The following is a 21,603-nucleotide window of genomic DNA, read 5'->3' as shown; positions in this document are numbered from 1 at the left end:
CACACACACACACACACACACAGTACTTATTGACTTTATCTGCAAGGGTAAGAGTATGTTGTTTGTGGTAAAGGAACACACATTGGCTGCATTTCAGTACAAATATCAATTTTGATCACTCAAGCCCCACCGAACAGCCATTATGCCCCCTTTGTCGCCCCCCCCACCCCCCAAAAAAAATTGAACCTAGAGCTGCCACTTCCCTGACTAAGCCTACAGCAGATCAGGTGTTCTTGACATCATTGTCAGATCTGACAAGATTAGCTGCAAGCTTGTTTCTGCAGTGATTCAAACATTACTGCAGCCTAATAGATCAGCAGGACTGCTAGGCAACTGGTGTTGCTTAAAAGTAAAATTAATATGGCAGGCAGCCTCCATATACTTCTCACTACAGTTGTCCTTTATGGCTGGATAGCGTACTGACACGGGAGACCTAGGTTCGAATCTCGGCTCTTCCAGTTTAGTAAGCCAGCGCCTATTCAGTAGGAGACCTTGGGCAAGACTTCCTAACACTGCTACTGCCTATAGAGCGCATCCTAGTGGCTGCAGCTCTGGCGCTTTGAGTCCACCAGGAGAAAAGCGCGATGTAAATGTTCTGTGTTTGTTTATGCTATACAGTATGAATAATGATATAGAATATATATATATATATATCTCTTTTCTCACACTGCTTACTATGCCCCATTCACTAGTGCCAGAGACTGCACTGCGGCAAATCTGAGTACACAGTTCATCATGGCAGCACATTGTGGTTGCCAAACTGTTGTGTACCACCTTTGGGCTGTGGCAAAGCCACATGAAGCGTAGCCAAGTGCGCACCTTAATCCCTTTGGGAACCCCGTAAAGCAGGGATCCCCAACCTGTGGTCCGCGGCCCACTGGTGGTCCGCAGGACGTTTCCAGTTGGGCCGCGGGACTGTCCTCTTGTCTGCCCGCCCCCTCCGCCGCTCCGTTACCTCTGGCGGCCGCGTGGTCTCTTATATTCTCCCTTCTCTCTCTTCCCAGTGTGTGTCACAACAGCGCGCCCTGCGGCTGCTGTGATAGAGAGGGAGGAAAACAGGAGAGAAAGAGCGGCTTCCTGTAGCGGCACGCCGTTACTATGGGAACCGCTCTCACCTTCCTGCTTCCTCCCTCTCTATCACAGCAGCCATAGGGCGCGCTGTTACTCACACGCTGGGAAGAGAGAGAGAGGGGAATAAGAGAGACCGCTGGCCAAGGTAACTGCAGCGGCGGCCGCGGGGGGGGGGGGGGGGGGGGGGAGGAGGTGTGTGCTGCTATACTGGGGCACTATACTTGCTATACTGGGGCACTATACTTGCTATACTGAGGCACTATACTAGCTTTACTGGGCATTCTACTAGCTATACTGGGGTAACTGTACTAGCCATACTGGGGCAACTAAACTCCCTATACTGAGGCAACTATGCTAGCTATGAACCCCCCCCCCCCCCCCTCCCGGTAACCCGCTGTGCACGACACTGTCCACTAGGACGCTACACCCCCCCCCCCCCCCCGCGTGCCCCGGAGAAAAATTTGGTCAGAAAGTGGTCCCCGGGCCGGAAAAGGTTGGGGACCCCTGCCGTAAAGGGAAGCTTCTTAAAGGCTTATTTAGTTAAAATACTTATTTAATCTCTAACAATGACAATCAGGAAAGAAATCAGACCATTTCAATGAACTACCAAGTTAATCAATTGCAGTATTAAAAAAAAAAAAAAAAAAAAAAAATCGCCTGTAGGATTCCACAAACGTCAAATCAAAAATCCTGATTATAAATAAAAATACACGGCTTAATATAATTTGTGTCTGATGGCACCAGCCCATTGCAGAGGAGAAACACTGAGATACTAGATAAAATAAAAGCAGGAAATATGAAGACCAGGCAAAAAATAAACATAAAACAAATCAGAATACAATCATATAAACAGCACACCCAAACAGTAAAAATACAATACAAAGAAATACGTGTACAAAGATGTACACAAATCTGAAGACCAGGCAAAAATAAAACAGAAAACAAATTAGATTACCATCATATAAACAGAACACCCAAACAGCAAAAATACACTACAAAAGATAAATGTACAAAGATGTACACAAATTTATAAGATCACAGTCCTTATGGATCACCCATGCATTGTAATGCCCACTGCCAGGACACAGTAGCATAAGCTAGGAATCCAAAAATCAGAACAAAATTAAAAAGAAAAAAGTTATCTCTAATTCAATATAAAACAATGATTCTACAATACATACAAGATGTGCATGCACCTCTCTGGAAGATGTGGTCATACTAAGCATCTTTTATCCAATTAGTGGTGCCCATACACGGTACAATAAAAACATTACATTTTCCCATTTATTCGACCAATAAGATTGAATCGATTGAAAGTTAAAAATAATCTTTTTTTATCAAGAAAAAAGAATCGATTATCCCGTTTTTTCAATAAATATCCAATTGACATGTTGGAAAAATCTGATGATTCCATCTAATGGAATAATCGAACAAAATTATCTAATCGAAAAAAAAAAAAAAATAGTATCATGAATGGGCATTTTTTTATAGATGAATAAAAACTCAGTTACCCAAACATATCTGCGTGTAATATAACTACACTAATAAAACCCCTCTGTCTCTGCGTCCCATGTCCGTGTGTGTGTCCCTGCATGCTACTGCGCATGTGCCGCAGGGACAGCCGTTGGATGGGAGCAGGACAGGCAGGGGGCCGGGAGGCGGGGGCACGCACACGTGGCAGGGGCGCGCGCTTGCGTGCTGATAGGTGGTGGCAGTGACGAGCTAAGGTGCCTAGTAACTATATCAAGTTATGGTAGATATCCAGCCGCATGAGTCTGGAATGACGTCAGCCGCCTGGTGCACACCCAGGCAGAAAATGTGTATTGTCTATGTGAAGTAGCCCATCATGCACAAAGGAGATGATAAAATGCCTTTTAAGCCACCAAAAAGCAAGAAAATACTCAAAATAAATGATAGTACTATTTCCTCAACTGTGGGGTACTTTTTCAGTTGTAAAATGCCGAAAATCTTTTACAGCACTGTACAGAGTATATTGTCTTGTTACTTTACTGTCCCTCAGAGGGGCTCACAATCTAATCCCTACCATAGTCATATGTCTATGTTTGTAGTGTGTAGTGTCTGTATCGTAGTCTAGGACCAATTTAGAGGGAAGCTAATTAACCTATATGCATGTTTTTTGGGATGTGGGAGGAAATCTGTGCAGACACGGGGAGAACATACAAACAAGACAGATGCTGACCTGGCTGGGATTTGAACCTGGGACCCAGTGCTTCTCTGGCTAACAGTAACAGATCTTATCAAATGCACTAAACATGCCTCATTGATCTTTACGAATACAGATTATGTTGTGTAAATTCCTGATGGTTAATAAACTGCCCCAAAAGTACAACAAATGGAAGCACCACTAAATCAACTTCCAGCAGATCAGCAAGAAGATCTACTGTATATTTAAATGTAAACATGCCATGAAATATCTGCAAATTAATGAGATCCCAACAAGGCATCACTTTTTGAAACTGTCCCTATATGAAATAATGAAATAAAGAAATGAGACAGCTGAAACTAACATATTCCACAAGCAAAAGTGCCTCTTAGTCAACACAAAAGCAAAAAAAAAAAATCAGTAAACCCAAAAATCATTAACCAAAATGCAGACTGGATAATGTTTTCTGGATGTCACTGCACTACAGTACCATTGGTACATAAATGTGTAAAAATAATAAGTAATTCATTGTATGTATACCTAGGACTGTAAAAAAGTAGTTTTACAACTGTACCTACATGCATTTAAAATGACTCTGAAACAAAAATACCGTAAAATAAAAGTATGTGCAGATTTAGGGCTCGATTCACAAAAGGGTGCTAACTCAGTTATCACGCCTAAAAGCTTTGCGGGAACTTATCCAAAAGTTCGGTTCACCCCCATAGTGCATCATGAGGGTCAACGTTGACCCTCTACATCACAGTAGGCACATTGTAGCCAATTAGGCTACACTCCCTCCTGGAGCCCCCCCCCCCTTATAAAAAGCAGGCAGCATCAGGCAGTGGACTCACTCGTGTGTCTGCAGTAATAAGTGAAGGGATAGCTGCTGCAGACTCTTATAGGGAAAGCTTAGTTAGGCTCTTGTAGGCTTGTTAGCTTGCTCCTGGCTGATTGTTATTGCTAAAAAAGCACCCCACAACAGCTCTTTTGAGAGCTAATCTTGTTCTTGTGATCTATTTTTTTTTTTTGTGTGTGGCCCACTTGCATTATATACAGCAGTATCAGTCAGTGTCACAGTGCCTGTCTGTGTGTGACAGGTGCACAAGTAATACCCATCACTGCATATACCTACTACCTGTTCACTTCAGTGCACCCACCTACCTACGTGAGCACACGCAGTGTCACTGTGCCTGTCCAGTACCTGTCTGTGTGTGACAGGTGCACATGTAATACCCATCCCTGCATATACCTACTACCTGTTGTTCACTTCAGTGCACCCACCTACCTACGTGAGCGCACACAGTGTGATATACCACTCTGTGCATACCTGTTAACTGCACCTGTGTGACTGACTGCACATTGTATTAGTCAAGTCAGTGCATACCTTTCACTTCATCCCCCCAATATAGGTAAAACAAAAGGCAGAGGCAGGCCACCTGGCAGATCTGTTCGAGGTCGCGCTGTCATGATTTCGTGACCAAAGTACAGTGTTCAATAGAAGGCATGTGCCATCAACCCCCAATATTGTCAGGACGTAGTTGACTATTTAACACAAAACACCTCATCTTCCTCAGCTTCTGCACAGAAGTGTGACATATCTTCCTCCTCCTGCTCTGATTCTGGCTAGTGTTGGGCGAACAGTGTTCGCCACTGTTCGGGTTCTGCAGAACATCACCCTGTTCGGGTGATGTTCGAGTTCGGCCGAACACCTGATGGTGTTCGGCCAAACCGTTCGGCCACATGGCCGAACTAAGAGCGCATGGCCGAACGTTCCCCGAACGTTTGGCTAGCGCTGTGACTGGCCGAACGGGTCACGTGGTTCGGACCCGAACGCGCTCTGATTGGCCGAACTGTCACGTGGTTCGGGTAAATAAATACCCGAACCACGTCATATTTCCGCCATTTGTCTGTGGGTTTAGCTTTGGGTAGGCAGGCAGGGTAGTTCGCTCTCCAGCCACGCTAGCCAGGGTCCCCCCCAGTCATTGTGTGTCGCTGCTGGGAATAGTAGTACACCGCTCGCTCAGCATTCTGTTTACTGCCACTCTGTGTACCTCGCTCAGCCACACTATATAGCATTCTGTTTACTGTTCTGTGTCTGCTGGGAATAGTAGTACACCGCTCGCTCAGCCACACTATATAGCATTCTGTTTACTGCCACTCTGTGTACCTCGCTCAGCCACACTATATAGCATTCTGTTTACTGCCACTCTGTGTCTGCTGGGAATAGTAGTACACCGCTCACCCGCCACTGTATAGCATTGTGCTCTGTGTCGCTGCTGGGAATAGTGGTACACCGCTCACCCGCCACTGTATAGCATTGTGCTCTGTGTCGCTGCTGGGAATAGTGGTACACTGCTCACCCACCAATGTATAGCATTGTGCACTGTATCGCTGCTGGGAATTGAGGTACACCGCTCACCCGCCACTGTATAGCATTGTGCTCTGTGTCGCTGCTGGGAATAGTGGTACACCGCTCACCCGCCACTGTAAAGCATTGTGCTCTGTGTCACTGCTGGGAATAGTGGTACACCGCTCAGCCACACTATATAGCATTCTGTTTACTGCCACTCTGTGTCTGTTGGGAATAGTAGTACACCGCTCACCCGCCACTGTATAGCATTGTGCTCTGTGTCGCTGCTGGGAATAGTGGTACACCGCTCACCCGCCACTGTATAGCATTGTGCTCTGTGTCGCTGCTGGGAATAGTGGTACACCGCTCACCCGCCACTGTATAGCATTTCTGTACTGCCACTGTACTGCTGCCAGTCAGCGTGTACTTTAAGGATAAGTGAAATGAGGAAGAAAGAGGGAGGGGCAAGGGAAGAGGTGTTTCCCCTGACGGTTCACGTACAGGCCACAGGGGAGCACCCAAGAAAACCCACTCAATACCGCCCATGTTGTCCAGGACAACAACCCTCACAAATCCAAAAGAACAGGACCAGATAATTACTTGGATGACCTCTCAAGCGTCCAGCAGTGGGTTAAGCAGCACCAGCACATCACGCACGAGGTCCGAGTCCTCAGCCAGTTACAAGGAGCCAGTGGGCACAAAGCTGACACAACCGGCAGCGACACCACGCACACAACTGCCAGATAACCAGTCCGATGAATTAGCTCAGGACACAATGGGGTATTTGCAGGAGCTATTCCCAGCCCAACAAACTTCCACCTTTCAAAAGGTCAATGGAGGAACAGCCAGAAATGTTGTGCCCGGATTCACAACCATTAACTGTGGGAAATGCACCGCGCACTGAAATACAAGGCGAGTCCGCGTTTATAAAGCATCTACTTATTGTTTTGAGTTGTATATAAAACGGGGAGACAATTAAAAAAATTCCACTAATAGAAACAACGACACAGGCAGGGGAAGTAGAGCTGCCCAGTTCATATTATAAGAGAATAAGTAACATAGTACTATGAATGGAGGAAAAGGAGACAATAGTTCAGTGAGGCGATAGGACAGAGGGAATGATAGGTAGGCGATTTTGAAGAGTTGGTTCTAAGTGTGTTAAAAGTTATTAGAAAATCTACTAGGACGAGAAAGCGAGTGAATTGAAGAGGGTATGGCCATGCACACAGAGATTGCCACCCAATGTGACAAAACGATCAATCCCTCTCTAATCTTAATCTGATCAGGGAGGGATCGATTCTTACCACACACAGCACAGGTAATCTGACGGGTAATCTGACAGGAAGTTGCATCGTGTGTACATGACATACTGCTCTTCCTCAATGATGTGCAAAAATGCCTTTTCACATTAATTTTTGCAAAAATAATGTTACATTTTTTTTTTTGAGCGAAAAATGCAATCAAAAGTTTTGATACGTTTCGCATTTATCTAGATTTTTTTTGCAAATTTTCAAGGTAAAAATATCATTTTTTTTTCTGTAAAAACATTGAGATTTTGCAGAAAATTCTCTAAATCGAAAATGTCACTTTTGATGCAAAAATGACTATGGCGAAAAGTCTCCACAACACTGCTCAATAACGGGATCAATTTTCCTATGATAGCTTCAGAAAACCGATCCCATTGTCAAACAGGAACAGATCGGACATGACAGAAATAATAGTCGATCAGATGGGAAACTGCATCGTGCATATCCAGCATGAGAGGATGTGGTAATAGTGAAAGTAAAATTATGAGAGCATGTACCAGGCATTTGGTGATCAGTGGACTGGAGATAGGAAGGAGCACACATTTGGAAATGTTGAGCAGCTGAAAGGGGAGTGGCCTACAGTTTTGGGGTTATATTGGGAGGGAAAGAGAAAGCTCAGTCAATATTGTAAAGGTAGCCTCACTAAAGGCGCGTTCACACGCCATACCGCCGCAAACGACGGGTCTGTCAGACCCTCCTGCTGGGCGGACGTTCAGCTGACAATAGCACGTGTGTACGTGCTGTCGGCAGATTGATAAGGCTGTTCCTGAACGATCTGCTGAGCCTTATCAGTCTGCCAACAGCGCATACACACGTGCTACTATTGGCTGAACGTCCGCCCAGCGGGAGGGTCTGACGGACCCGTCGTTTGCAGCGGTATGGCATGTGTACGCGCCTTAATTGACATCAAGATAATCAAAGGCCTAGTAAAGCAAATAAACTTCTGAATTGTTGGTGGGATTGGAGGTTTAGATTGGCTGATACTGTTGTACAGGAAAAGTAATGCTGGGAATACACGGTTCGTTTTTGCCTTCGTTTAAACCTTCGATTCGTTCGGTAAACGAATCGAGTGTTGAAAACGTATGTGAAAATAGTCATAATCTCATTATAGTTTCGATTAATAGACCCCAAAAACGAACGACTAGTGATCGAACATGTTTGATATTATCTCTCTTTATCCATCTAATCGAGCCATTGGTAGGCTTGATGGCTGTTCAGATCGATTATATATTCGTTTATGCTAGTCCGTCCCTGTAAAAAGGGATTTTCGTTTCGTTTCTTTGCAGCCTTCGATCATTGGAAAAACGAAACCATCAGAATCGGAAAAAAAAAACGAAACCGTGGGTGGTGATATTAACCGTATGACCGATTATTTCGGGATCGAAAAGGACAAAAGGCACAATCGAAACGAAGGTTTAAACGAAGGCAAAAACGAACCGTGTATTCCCAGCATAAGGGTTGTTAATACTTGTAAAAGCTGTAATTTCACTATTGAAGCTTACTGGGCTTGACGCAGCTTTCACCTTTGTTATTACATAATATACGTATATAGTTGTACATTATCTTCGATGCGGTCACTTGCAACATATAACAGCTAACCACAGGTCAGGTTACAAGTTGAATGTATATTATTTACACGGTGCAAACAAGAACAGAGGACAGTTTACATAAGCAAAGACCAAACCTATAATGAGAACATGCTGGACAAAAGATCACAACAGCATGTTGGAAATGTTAACGTCTTTTTCATTGATTTCCTTTGAAAAGTATATGTTTGTATTAAATAAATCGGATGATCAAATGCTTAGTCATGTATGACCCAGAGACAGCCAGGAGCCCAACATCACATTTCATGCTCCTTGGATAGCTGCAGCAAGTCCATATTAACTGGGATCCACGTAATGGAACTTGTCATTTGATAAAGTCCTACCACACACGACAGATCGGTCAGACATGGTGCAATAGATTTCTGGCAGATTCAGTGTGATTGAAACTGCCGGAAATTGAACAGAAATATGAATGTGCGTATGGCCTTCTCAGTGGAGTTGTCATCTCCTTCCCTGTTTTCGGCTGTTTATAACATCTCTTACCCCTGACTAATTATACGTAAACAGATAATGAAGCTGTTATCAGACTCAAGTGAAGAGGAGTCAGCCCCCCCCCCCCCCCCCCCCCGTTCACACTACAATCGCAAAATGCTAGCAATTAGAGGTAGCTTTTATGTACTGGAAGCCTGGTTTTCGACATGTCACTTGTTGCCTTGTGAAGATGAGCAGAGTGAGCAGAGCAGAGTGATGATTATACATGTGTCTTAAACCAAGTCTAGGGAGGAGGAGGTGTTACTAGCCAGAGATTTCAGAGGCAGAGGGGAGGAGGGAGGAGGGGAGTTAAGTTTTCACAGGATGAGGGCTGGAGATGCTATCAGCTTGTCTGTGTGTAATGTGACAAACAGAACATGGCTGCCCTCATTGTATCACAGGAATAAATAATCATAAACTGGTGAAGCTGTTTGCAGCTAGATTTGCTGTGTAAACTATCTAAACTTTAGATACGATATAAAAATATATAGACAAGTTACTTGTTATAGTTACTTTTTCATCTCGGATCCGCTTTAAAGGTAAAGTAGTAGCAATAGAGTATTGTAGTGTTAGCCATAAGTAAAAGCAAGAAGTTTTGAATCAGGTAAAGTACTACATTTAAACGATTTGCTATTTCAATAATTCTTATTTGAACCTGCATGCCTCTTACTATCTGCTTCTGTTTATATTTTTGAGCTTCCTACGCATTGATACGGTCATCTTTTTTCCTAAACGTTTGCCTGATCAGATAACTTTTTAGCTCATCTAGCAAATAACTTTTCAGCAAATATCATTTGTAGAAGTACTAAAAGTAGGTAAAAAGCAAAGGAAAAAAAAGTATTTTGAGTATTTTATTTCTAGTTAGGTTCTTGAAAGGTATTAGGAAAGGTTATTATTAAGATATAAAAACATCCCCTATGAGAAAACTCACTAGAAAAGAACAGAGTTTTATCTATACGTTTTCATCGTGTGACATGGTTTATAAGAGACTGAATAGCACAAATAGGTTCATAGTCACAAAAAAAACAATAAAAATGTGCAAATACAATTTTACCTTTACTAATGGAAACTTCAGAGGGTGCGTTGTGCAATTAGTGCCACGCGTGTAATCTGTACAGCACTGCACTGACTACTCTAGCAATGCTTGCATTAGATTAGGTAACATTGCTTGTACTTAATGTGCAATGTATGCTAAGTAGTTGGCGCACCCTCTGTGAAAGGGCCCTTTTCCACTAGGGCGTTTGCGACTGCTTAATCGCAAAACCGCAAACCGCTAGTGATTTTAAAATCGCTACGGTTTGCTTTTTAACATAGGAATCGCGGTAGGTAATTTCCACTACCGCGATTCGTTTTTCACTTGATCGCGATCGCGCCGCGGAGCGACTTTTGCTATGCAGTGCGTAGCATAGCAAAATCGCGGCCGCAAACGTCGGGAAATCACCGGTAAATTTTTTGCTTTTTCGATTCAGCAATCGCTAGCGTTCAGCGTGAACGCTAGCGATTGCTAGTGGAAAAGGGCCCTTTTCCAAAGGCAACTTTATTGATCTTTTGTGAACATTGCCCATAGATTCTAATGCTGGGAATACACGGTTTGTTTTTTAGGTGATTAGATGGTTCGATAGATAATTTCCGACTTGTCTGATCTGCCTTTCGATTCCTCTGCCGCTCGATTTCTGATAGAAGTGAATGGAAAAGGATAAGAGAAAGAAGTGGAAGATAAGACAATCGACTGCAGAATCGAGCGGTAAAAATGATCGAAAGCAGAAATGCACGGCAAAAACGAATCGTTTATTCACAGCATAACCTCTACTGCTCTGTTGAAGTTTTAGAGGGGACAGTTTTGCTTTTCCCAAAAATTTTGTAGGTGGTTCCTTATAAGCAACAACCTTATTTAGCCTCATGTTTTTTTTTTCCAAGCTTTTCCTCAATTTAATCCTGGTACACACTTTACATTTTCATTGGCCAATCACTGACCAATTTTGCCACTTCCATGTAGCATGAGAGCATACCTACCCCATATGTTCATAGTATTCAAAATGTATTGGCCTTCATACTACACAGAGGTGGTAAAATTGGCCAATCAAAATTAAAGGTACGTACCAGTTAAATACCAACTATAAGCCCTAAAACAAGCAATGAACCTGTGCGAATAGTTTATGACAGGAATTTGGAAAACAAGAAAGAAACACCAATCAGTACAGCTAACGTGGAATATGCTTACAATAGTAGCCAAAGGCTTCAGAGTATCCCCAGACCCTGAGAGATGCTTTACAGAAGGGTTCTAAGACAAACAGGTGGTCCCCGACTTATGAATGCCCGACTTACAAACAACAGGTTTTTATGATCGGTACGAAAATGGGAACAAGTTAAAAAAAAATAAAAAAATTCAAATAGACCTTCGATAGACCTTAGAAAATCAATCAGAGAAGATGAGTATACCGTAGATAAAATGACTCAGGACTAACAGATATAGTGAAAGCAATAATATAACGAAGCTGAGGAGAAATGGTGTCAGATAATGTTTATCTGCTTAAATAAAAAATATCTTTGCTTGCTAGTTCTGCTAATAATAGTAATTATTTTAATTTCAAAAATCTTATTATTGAAACATTATAGAAATGTAAGAGGTAACAACATGTTTCAGGGCTGGTTTAGACGGACGCTTGAGGAGCTTTTACCGCAAGAGTTCCGAACGTCATGGTAAACTACATCGAGCTTTTGTGCGCGTTTGCACGATCGCGGCGTTCGTGTCCCGATTTTCGTGAGCGTTCAAGCTGTCCCTGGAAGCGACATGTAGCTTCCAGGGGGTAGCCAACCGCGACGGCTAATAAAAACGAGACCGCATCAGAACGCGACACGAAGGATACTGAAAGCCTGACCGCGCAGCCGCCGCAACGCCCCCAAACGCGACGCCACGCAGACGTCCGTCTGAACCAGCCCTAATTAAAGAAAACAAAAGTCAGTAATAATAACAGTAAATTAGCCAAACACGAATTAGTAATTATTTTAAACTCATTATGTAACACAGTATATATACATAGGCAACCCGCTCCCCCCAAATAAATTAATAACAATACTGATGTACAGGATACACGTACCGGTATATTCATTATTAGTTGTACAACCAGTGCTGCTTATTTTATTAGTATACACAGAACAAACACACACCTCATTTTTCAATTGTCAACATTAGCTTAATCCTTATTACAGGTATGGTTTTATTCTTGTCTACCACTAATAAAAACATAACAGAGTAAATTAAGTGTGCGTTTAAGATTTAATATCATGGCATGCTGACATACTGCATAATAGTGGACAGCACTCTCGCCTTGCAGTACTGGGTCCCCGTTTCAGATCCCAGCCAGGGCGCTATCTGCATGGATTTTGTATGTTCTTCCCTGTGTTCTTCTCCTGGTTCCTCCCACATCCCAAAAACATACAGATAAGCTAATTGGCTTCCCCTAAATTAGCCCTAGACTACAATACATACACTAGACTACGATACATAGATATAGGACTATGGTAGGGATTACATTGTGAGCCCCTCTGAGGGACAGTTAAGTGACAAAACAATATATATATATACTCTGTGCAGCGAAGATGTCGGTGCTATAAATACTAAATAATAATTTAAAAACCACACGCATGCATAGCTTATGTAGTTTATTCATTTCAGCTGAGCCAGCTACTCACAACAATGCGGTCACAGAAGACAACAGTCATGTCACAAATAATCCTGAATGAAAGCCAAGGTTATTTGCGTGGGAGGTAGTTTCAGGAATACAACATTGTTACAGAACCACAGGCTGTAATTTTAATTAGCATATTCTTTCTCTCTCTTTCTCTCCCTCAGTCTCTGTATATACAGACTCTCTATAGAAATCACAGCAAGTTATAGCAGTCTGAAGGTCTTACCTGGAACAAGGCTGCTGTGGCTTTCTACTGAGTTCAGCCTCCTGAACAGTACTAATCAGAGCAGTGAATGAGTTACCTATTGACACAGGTGTAGGGAACCTCTCCTCCCACAGACTGAGCTCACACCTCCTGCCAAGGAGAGAACAGCAGATTCCTGGTCTTAACCAATTCAGGGATGGGCCACCTTGCAAGGAAGAGGAGAGGCAGGTCACAGCTGAGTCTTGTAGCCCTTGGGAGTTTGCAAAACACATCCAATTATGTTGCTCAGGTGAGGAAGACTGGGAAAACATCAGCCTGAGGCGCACACTGCTCATCACCATGGTATGCAACATGACACAGCACATAGGAAGGCTATAGGTTTACATACAGCTAAGAGGATATGTGAACTTAAACCAGACCTGAACTCAGAACTACCTCTCTGATCTAAAAGATAAGCAACAGCATAATTACCTTTCAAGAAAAACATTTCTTTCTTACAGTTGATACAAATCCTGCAATAAATCTGCAGTTTGTCTACTTCCAGCTTTAATGGAAATAACATATTGTTAAAATCCTGTGACTACCAATTAACTCTCTGCCAACCATCAAAATCTAACCAGAAGTCAATTAACTTATCTGTATGTTTTGGGATGTAAGAGGAAACCGGGACACTAGGAGGAAACCTACGCAGACACACGGAAAACATATAAACTCTGTGCAGATTGTGCACTGGCTGGGATGTGAACAGGGGGCCAGTGCTGCAAGAGGAGAGAGCTATCCACTACCAGTGATAAGCGAAAATGCTGATATTCTTTTCACATACATTTTCATGAAAATAATGTTAAATTCGACTTTCGAGCAATCAAAAATCATTTTGTAAAACGTTTGACATTTTTTGATTTTTTTTGCAAATTTAACGCTAAAATAAATAATTTTTGTTGTAAAAATAATGATTTTTGCACTTCGCCATATTGCGAAAATGCAATGTATTTGCACAAAAATTTTCTTAAAACTGAAAATACTATTTTTGATGCGAAAATTACTTTGGCGAAAACATTTGCGAGCTACACTGTCCACTGCGCCACCGTCATGCCCAAATATATCTAAAAGATTCCAGTTTATTTGCAAGAGTTTATGTGTTCTTAATAAAAACAAAAATATGATTAGTTTGAAATATCATAATTATTATATATAAGTACAGAAAAAAATAAGTGAAATATATTACAAAACACCCTAGTTTCTTGTTTACGATGAACCCTAGTTCATGCCTTTGTCACATCAAGGTTAAGCTACTGCAACGTCCTCTACACAGGCCTGCATAAGATACTTACGCCGCCTGCAATTAGTACAGAATGCCGCCGCAAGGCTGTTAACGAGCCAACCCCCGCCATTGCCACATAATACCAACCCTGTGCTCACTGGCTACAGATAAAATGGAGAATTCTGTTTAAGATTGGCTTACTGACATTCAAATCTTTGCACAATCTGGGCCCTGGCTACCTGAAGGACTTGTTGCAACTGCATAACACCCCCTACAATCTTAGATCAAAAGGACGTAACACCTTGGTCACCCCCAGAGTCCACCTCAAAACCTTTGGAAACAGAGCCTTTTGTCATGCTGCCCCTACACTATGGAACTCCCTGCCACACCCAATCAGGACAGCTCCATCCCTGGAAGCATTTAAGTCTAAACTGAAAACCTACCTCTTCAGTCTGGCATTCATGAACATCTGACTATCTCCTCTGTAACACAACCCAGCCTGAAACCCTGTATTAATCATGGGAGAAAAGCGCTTTACACATGTTATTGTATTTTATTGTATTGTACTTTAGAGCAGTGGCGGCTCCAGCTTCAGATTTTTTTTGGGGGGGGGGGGGGGGGGATTTGCACCGCGGTGAAAAATTGGGCGTGGTCATGATGTCATGTGGGCGGGGCTAACTGTAATGTAGTTGTACCAGCTAGCTTAGTTACATGGAGAAAAAAATGAAGTAAACGCACATAATGACAGTTAGCCTTTCACCAATAAATGCACATAAGAATCAGCTTTTCAGCAGTTAATGCACGAATGACAGACAGCGTTTCCCCATTAAATGCACATAAGAGACAGCTTTTCACCAGTTAATGCACATAATGACAGACTGATTTTCTGCAGTAAATGCACATAAGGGACAACTTTTCACCAGTTCATGCGCATAATGACAGACAGCATTTCCCCAGTAAATGCACATAAGAGACAGCTTTTCACCAGTTAATGCACATAATGACAGACAGCCTTTCACCAGTAAATGCCCATAAGAGACAGCTTTTCACCAGTAAATGCACATAAGAGACAGCTTTTCACCAGCTAACGCACGTAATGACAGACAGCCTTTCACCAGTAAATGCACATAAGAGACAGCTTTTCACCAGTAAATGCATGTAATGACAGACAGCTTTTCACCAGTAAATGCACGTAATGACAGACAGCTTTCCACCAGTAAATGCATGTAATAACAGACAGCGTTTCCCTATTAAATGCACATAAGAGACAGCTTTTCACCAGTAAATGCACGTAATGACAGACAGCGTTTCTGCAGTAAATGCACATAAGAGACAGCTTTTCGCCAGTTAATGTACGTAATGGCAGACAGAGTTTCCCCATTAAATGCACATAAGAGACAGCTTTTCACCAGTTAATGCACATAATGACAGACAGCGTTTCCCCAGTAAATGCATGTAATGAGAGACAGTGTTTCACCAGTTAATGCACATAATGACAGGCAGCCAGTGTCCCCAGTATATGTAGCCAGGCGTATAGCTGTCCCCAGTATATGTAGTCAGGCTAGTGATGGTGGGCTGGGGGCCCCAGGGCACCTCAGGCCTGGCTGGTGGTGGGCTGGAGGCCTGAGACCTGGCTGGTGGTGGTGGGCTGGGGGCCCCAGGGCAGCTAAGGCCTAGCTGTTGGTGGTGGGCTGGAGCACCTCAGGGCAGCTTAGGCCTGGCTGGTGGTGGTGGGCTGGGGGCCCCAGGGCAGCTTAGGCCTGGCTGGTGGTGGTGGACTGGAGCACCTCAGGGCAGCTCAGGCCTGGCTGGTGGTGGTGGGCTGGGGGCCCCAGGGCACCTCAGGCCTGGCTGGTGGTGGGCTGGAGGCCTCAGGCCTGGCTGGTGGTGGTGGGCTGGGGTACTTCAGGCCTGTCTGGTGGTGGTGGGCTGGGGCACCTCAGGCCTGGCTGGTGGTGGTAAGGCCTCAGGCCTGGCTGGTGGTAGTGGGTTGGGGCACCTCAGGCCTGGCTGGTGGTGGTGGGCTGGGGCACCTCAGGCCTCAGGCCTGGATGGTGTTGGGAAGGCCTCAGGCATGATTGGTGGTGGTGGGCTGGGGTCCCCAGGACAGCTCAGGCCTGACTGGTGGTGGTGGGCTGGGGCACCTCAGGCCTGTCTGGTGGTGGTGGTGGGCTAGGGCAGCTCAGGCCTGGCTGGTGGTGGTGGGCTGGGGCACCTCAGGCCTGGCTGGTGGTGGGTGGGAAGGCCTCAAGCCTGGCTGGTGTGGTGGGCTGGGGCCCCCCAGGGCAGCTGAGCTCAGGCCTGTGCAAAAAAAATAAAATTGGCTGTTGGCTGGCTGGACACAGGAAAGGAGGACACCCACCTTGAGCTGCCTTGACTGAGCCTTCCTTCCTCGCTCAGAGTAACGAGTTCCTCCTGCTGCTGCTGCCTCAGCTCTGGCTGGCCCGGCTCCAGTCCGACGCCGCTCGGACGTTTCCTGTGCTGTCCGTGGGTGTCTGGGCTTGGTGGGTGTGAGTGCTGGGCATGCTGCAGACACGCAGTCTCTTTTCTTCGCCTCTTTGGCGGCAACTTGCTGAAGCTGCCTGTGCGGGCCAGGCGAGGGAAGCGCGCTGCAAGTGTCACATGACGCTGGACGTCGTCACGTGACAGAATCTTTTATATGCAGGCTGCTCTGCGTGGCTGCTAGTGTACCAGCATTATGTATATGTCCCGGGCCGGGGCGGTGACTGATAGCTGGTGGTGACAGTCAGCGCCAGGCCCTCCTCACGTGTCCAGACAGTCCTCCTCCTGAGGGAACTTGCGGTGGCCGTGGCGGGGGGGGGGGGGGCTTTAGCATGGGCTGATAAGTCGCCAGCTGGGGCTGAAGCCTGGGTAAGCCCCAGTGTGGTGCCGCCACTGCTTTAGAGTTAGTCACTGTAGTTTAAATGTTATTTCAGCTTTTTGGTTTGTGCATTTTTTGATTTTTTAAATTGTGCTTTTGAGAAAGGGTAAAGGAAACTCATGAGGTCATGTGCTACTCCAAAACCTGGCGGTTAAAAACAAAAAATGTATATATACAGTATATATATATATATATACATCCTGACGATTCGCCTGTGAGGGGCGGGAAACGCGTCGATGGGCGGAGTCTAGTGTACCACGTTAACGTCACATCCATACCAGCGGACAATACCGACTCTGGAGCCCTCAATACACCACTCCATGCGTGCCGCCATTGCTGACTGCGGCTTGGAGTAGCCAAATACAGCCGACAGCTGACACTGCCATTCAGGCCCTCCATGTGTGCCGCCATTGCTGACTGCGGCTTGGAGTAGCGGAACACAGCCGACAGCTGACACTGCCTTCCAGGTGCAGCATCAAGGTATTGCCCTGACTGGGCATATCTCACCTCGGCCACCGCTCAAAGAGGGACTGCCTGAGCTCAACACAAGTTGGACGGCTGTGCTGTCTTTTCACCATACGAGACACCGTGCAGTATCATCAAGTGGGTACCCACACAGCAAGCTACAACGGAGGTGGTAAGAGTGACTTTCTATCTGGAAGCTATTCTTTATCCCTGTGGAGATTATTGTCTATCTAATTGAATATCGCTGCTGTGCAGGTGGACTCAGTGGCCCCTATGGGAGCAGTTTTCCAAGCATCACGCACTGCAATTTAGTTGAGCAACGCTTACGAGTGAGTGGGCGCCATTGTATGGATGTATGGATTGACGTATGATGCCGGCTTAGATTAGATAGTTGCTGTCAAGGTTAGAGCATCTCATTGTTGGTACCTAGACGCTCCGCAGGTTTTTACTGGTAATTTTATGAAGCTGATTTTTGCATGCAATCAAGCTATGAAATTGTGTCATATTTGTACGTATCAATAAATTACTACTATTTGATTTATACATCCTGAACCCTAGCCACAATTTCTTATACTATTTGCACCACCACCAGCCAGGCCTGAGGTGCCCCAGCCCACTACCACCAGCCAGGCCTGAGGCCTTACCACCACCAGCCAGGCCTGAGGATCCCCAGCCCACCACCACCAGACAGGCCTGAAGTACCCCAGCCCACCACCACCAGCCAGGCCTGAGGCCTCCAGCCCACCACCAGCCAGGCCTGAGGTGCCCTGGGGCCCCCAGCCCACCACCACCAGCCAGGCCTGAGCTGCCCTGAGGTGCTCCAGTCCACCACCACCAGCCAGGCCTAAGCTGCCCTGGGGCCCCCAGCCCACCACCACCAGCCAGGCCTAAGCTGCCCTGAGGTGCTCCAGCCCACCACCAACAGCCAGGCCTTAGCTGCCCTGGGGCCCCCAGCCCACCACCACCAGCCAGGTCTCAGGCCTCCAGCCCACCACCAGCCAGGCCTGAGGTGCCCTGGGGCCCCCAGCCCACCATCACTAGCCTGACTACATATACTGGGGACAGCTATACGCCTGGCTACATATACTGGGGACACTGGCTGTCTGTCATTATGTGCATTAACTGGTGAAACGCTGTCTCTCATTACATGCATTTACTGGGGAAACGCTGTCTGTCATTATGTGCATTAACTGGTGAAAAGCTGTCTCTTATGTGCATTTAATGGGGAAACTCTGTCTGTCATTACGTACATTAACTGGCGAAAAGCTGTCTCTTATGTGCATTTACTGCAGAAATGCTGTCTGTCATTACGTGCATTTACTGGTGAAAAGCTGTCTCTTATGTGCATTTAATGGGGAAACGCTGTCTGTTATTACATGCATTTACTGGTGAAAAGCTGTCTGTCATTACGCGCATTTACTGGTGAAAAGCTGTCTGTCATTACGTGCATTTACTGGTGAAAAGCTGTCTCTTATGTGCATTTACTGGTGAAAGGCTGTCTGTCATTACGTGCATTAGCTGATGAAAAGCTGTCTCTTATGTGCATTTACTGGTGAAAAGCTGACTCTTATGGGCATTTACTGGTGAAAGGCTGTCTGTCATTATGTGCATTAACTGGTGAAAAGCTGTCTCTTATGTGCATTTACTGGGGAAATGCTGTCTGTCATTATGTGCATGAACTGGTGAAAAGTTGTCCCTTATGTGCATTTACTGCGGAAACGCAGTCTGTCATTATGTGCATTAACTGGTGAAAAGCTGTCCCTTATGTGCATTTACTGCGGAAACGCAGTCTGTCATTATGTGAATTAACTGGTGAAAAGCTGTCTCTTATGTGCATTTAATGGGGAAACTGTCTGTCATTACATGCATTAACTGGTGAAAAGCAGGCTCTTATGTGCATTTACTGCAGAAACGCAGTCTGTCATTATGTGCATTAACTGGTGAAAAGCTGTCTCTTATGTGCATTTAATGGGGAAACGCTGTCTGTCATTACGTGCATTAACTGCTGAAAAGCTGATTCTTATGTGCATTTATTGGTGAAAGGCTAACTGTCATTATGTGCGTTTACTTCATTTTTTTTTTCCATGTAACTACGTGAGCTGGTACAACTACATTACAGTTAGCCCCGCCCACATGACATCATGACCACGCCCAATCTTAAATTCCCCCCCCCCCCCAAGCCCGGCCTGCCAGCTCTCGTGCCCCCTTTGAGCCCCCCCAAAAATCTGAAGCTGGAGCCACCACTGCTCATACAGTAATATTTGCTATTGTGCACAAGTAATATTTTCTGTCTACAAATTACAAGTGCAGTTTTTCTTGCCCTGAAAAAACTGCTTTTTATTATAAATTAAAACCTTCTAATGAGCTATTCTAAACACTGTGTGTGCCTGAAGCAGAGAGTGTTTCTCAGAGAGTGTTTGTTTACATTCCAGTGTTGATACATTTGTGTTTAACAAGTAAAAAGGATACTGTTATCTAAAGTTTGGATGCGAATTTGAAGCTGAATAGCAGGAGAAAATGCTTTGTTTAACAATTTCAGTGATGTTCTGCTAGTATTTTTTTCTGGGATAGTAGCTTTCAAGCTGTGAGAAATTTTTTAGAGCAAAGCAGAAATGCTGACTTTCAGACCACTTTAAAGGGGAACTGAAGAGAGAGGTATATGGAGGCTGTCATGTTTATTTCCTTTTAATCAATACCAGTTGCCTGGCAGCCCTACTGGTCTATTTCTCTGCAGTAGTATCTGATTAAAACCAGAAACAAGCATGCAGCTAGTCTTGTCAGATCAGACTTATAAGTCTGAACCACTGAAACACCTGATCTGCTGCATGCTTGTTCAGGGGCTATGGCTAATAGTATTAGAGGCAGAGGATCAGCAGGGCTGCCAGGCAACTGGTATTGTCTAAAAGGAAATAAACATGACAGCCTCCATATACCTCTCTCTTCAGTTCCCCTTTAAGTGAAGGTGCTTATAACTGCAAATTATAATATACAGTACAGTGGTTACACTGATGTTGTAGAAATACCATTAAACAGACATATAAAAACCATAACATTCTGTGCTCCTGTAAGATAAAGTCCCATAGGTCAGGACTACTATATACACAACAAGAGGTGCAAGTGTTCAGTTTTGCTGGAGATGCCTGGCTTCCACTGAAAAATCAGTTTCTCTTACTAAGTTTGGTTAAAAAAGACATCCGTCCATCAAGTCCAACCAGCCTCACCACATCTGAGATACTAATCAGTAGAGGTCATTGCTGTAATTTGCCTGAATGTAACAACAACATTCACATAGCTTGTAATACTCACACAAGAGAGAAGTGTCCATACAATGCTGGTGGTTCTCTTTCAGAAACTGTATATATATAGGGTGTAGGGCAGGGCTGCTCATCCGGATTCCGGATATCCGGGTAACCCGGATATACAAACTTTTTTCAGCTATCCGACCAGATTCGGATTCCGTATACCTGGTCCCAAATCCGGATAGCTATCTGTGGATATTTGGCCGCATAACCCGGATATCCGGATCCGAAATACTGTAACTAAGGTGATGACATCCTGGAGCCAATCAGAGGGCTCCTAGCAGAAGCCCTAGCAACCAATCACAGTGGGGGACCCTGGCCAGCGCCACCTGACCTCATTGAGCCAATCAGAGGCCTCCCAGCCTAAGCCCTGGCACCCAATCACAGAAAGGAACACTGGCCAGCCCACCTGTATAATAAGGAGGGCTGCCATGATGAGACATATTGTCTTAGCTGCTGAATGCTCACTGAGAGACATGCTCCAGTGCTGGTGGTGGCCTAGCAAGGGGACTTTACACAGTTATAAACTAGCTGTTCAGTGATTAACCCCTTCACTACTATCACTACACTATTGTTAAATTGTTAATTAGCTTGATTGATGTCATAGTGTAATAGAGTGTGTGCTCCAGTGCTGCTGGGCCAAGGACTGTACACAGTGATGTTCAGTGATTAACCCCTTCACTATCACTACACTATTGTTAAATCATTAATTAGCTTGATTGATGTCATAGTGTGACAGTTAGAGTGTGTGCTCCAGTGCTGCTAACCTAGTAAGGGCTGTACACACACAGTGAAAAAACGGAAAGCTGTTCAGTGATTAACCCCTTCACTAT

General features: G+C 44.8%; 1 protein-coding gene across 3 annotated transcripts in view; it reads right to left on the bottom strand.

Annotated features, from left to right (window-relative positions):
• Positions 1–21,603, bottom strand: part of TMPRSS2 (transmembrane serine protease 2) — a 279,553-nt gene that overhangs the window by 96,937 nt on the left and 161,013 nt on the right. The window contains exon 1 of one of the 3 annotated variants that reach the window (XM_068270388.1): positions 12,886–12,985. The exons of the other annotated variants lie outside the window; for them this stretch is intronic. The gene's annotated coding sequence lies outside the window, so the exon portion shown is untranslated. Of the gene's footprint in view, positions 1–12,885; positions 12,986–21,603 lie in introns of those variants that run through there. 3 annotated transcript variants of the gene reach the window in all.

Source organism: Hyperolius riggenbachi, chromosome 2 (assembly GCF_040937935.1).
Source record: "Hyperolius riggenbachi isolate aHypRig1 chromosome 2, aHypRig1.pri, whole genome shotgun sequence".
In the NCBI taxonomy this organism is placed as follows: Eukaryota; Metazoa; Chordata; class Amphibia; order Anura; family Hyperoliidae; genus Hyperolius; species Hyperolius riggenbachi.
Note: the sequence above shows the minus strand (reverse complement) of the source record. Positions and strands in the feature narration are given on the sequence as shown.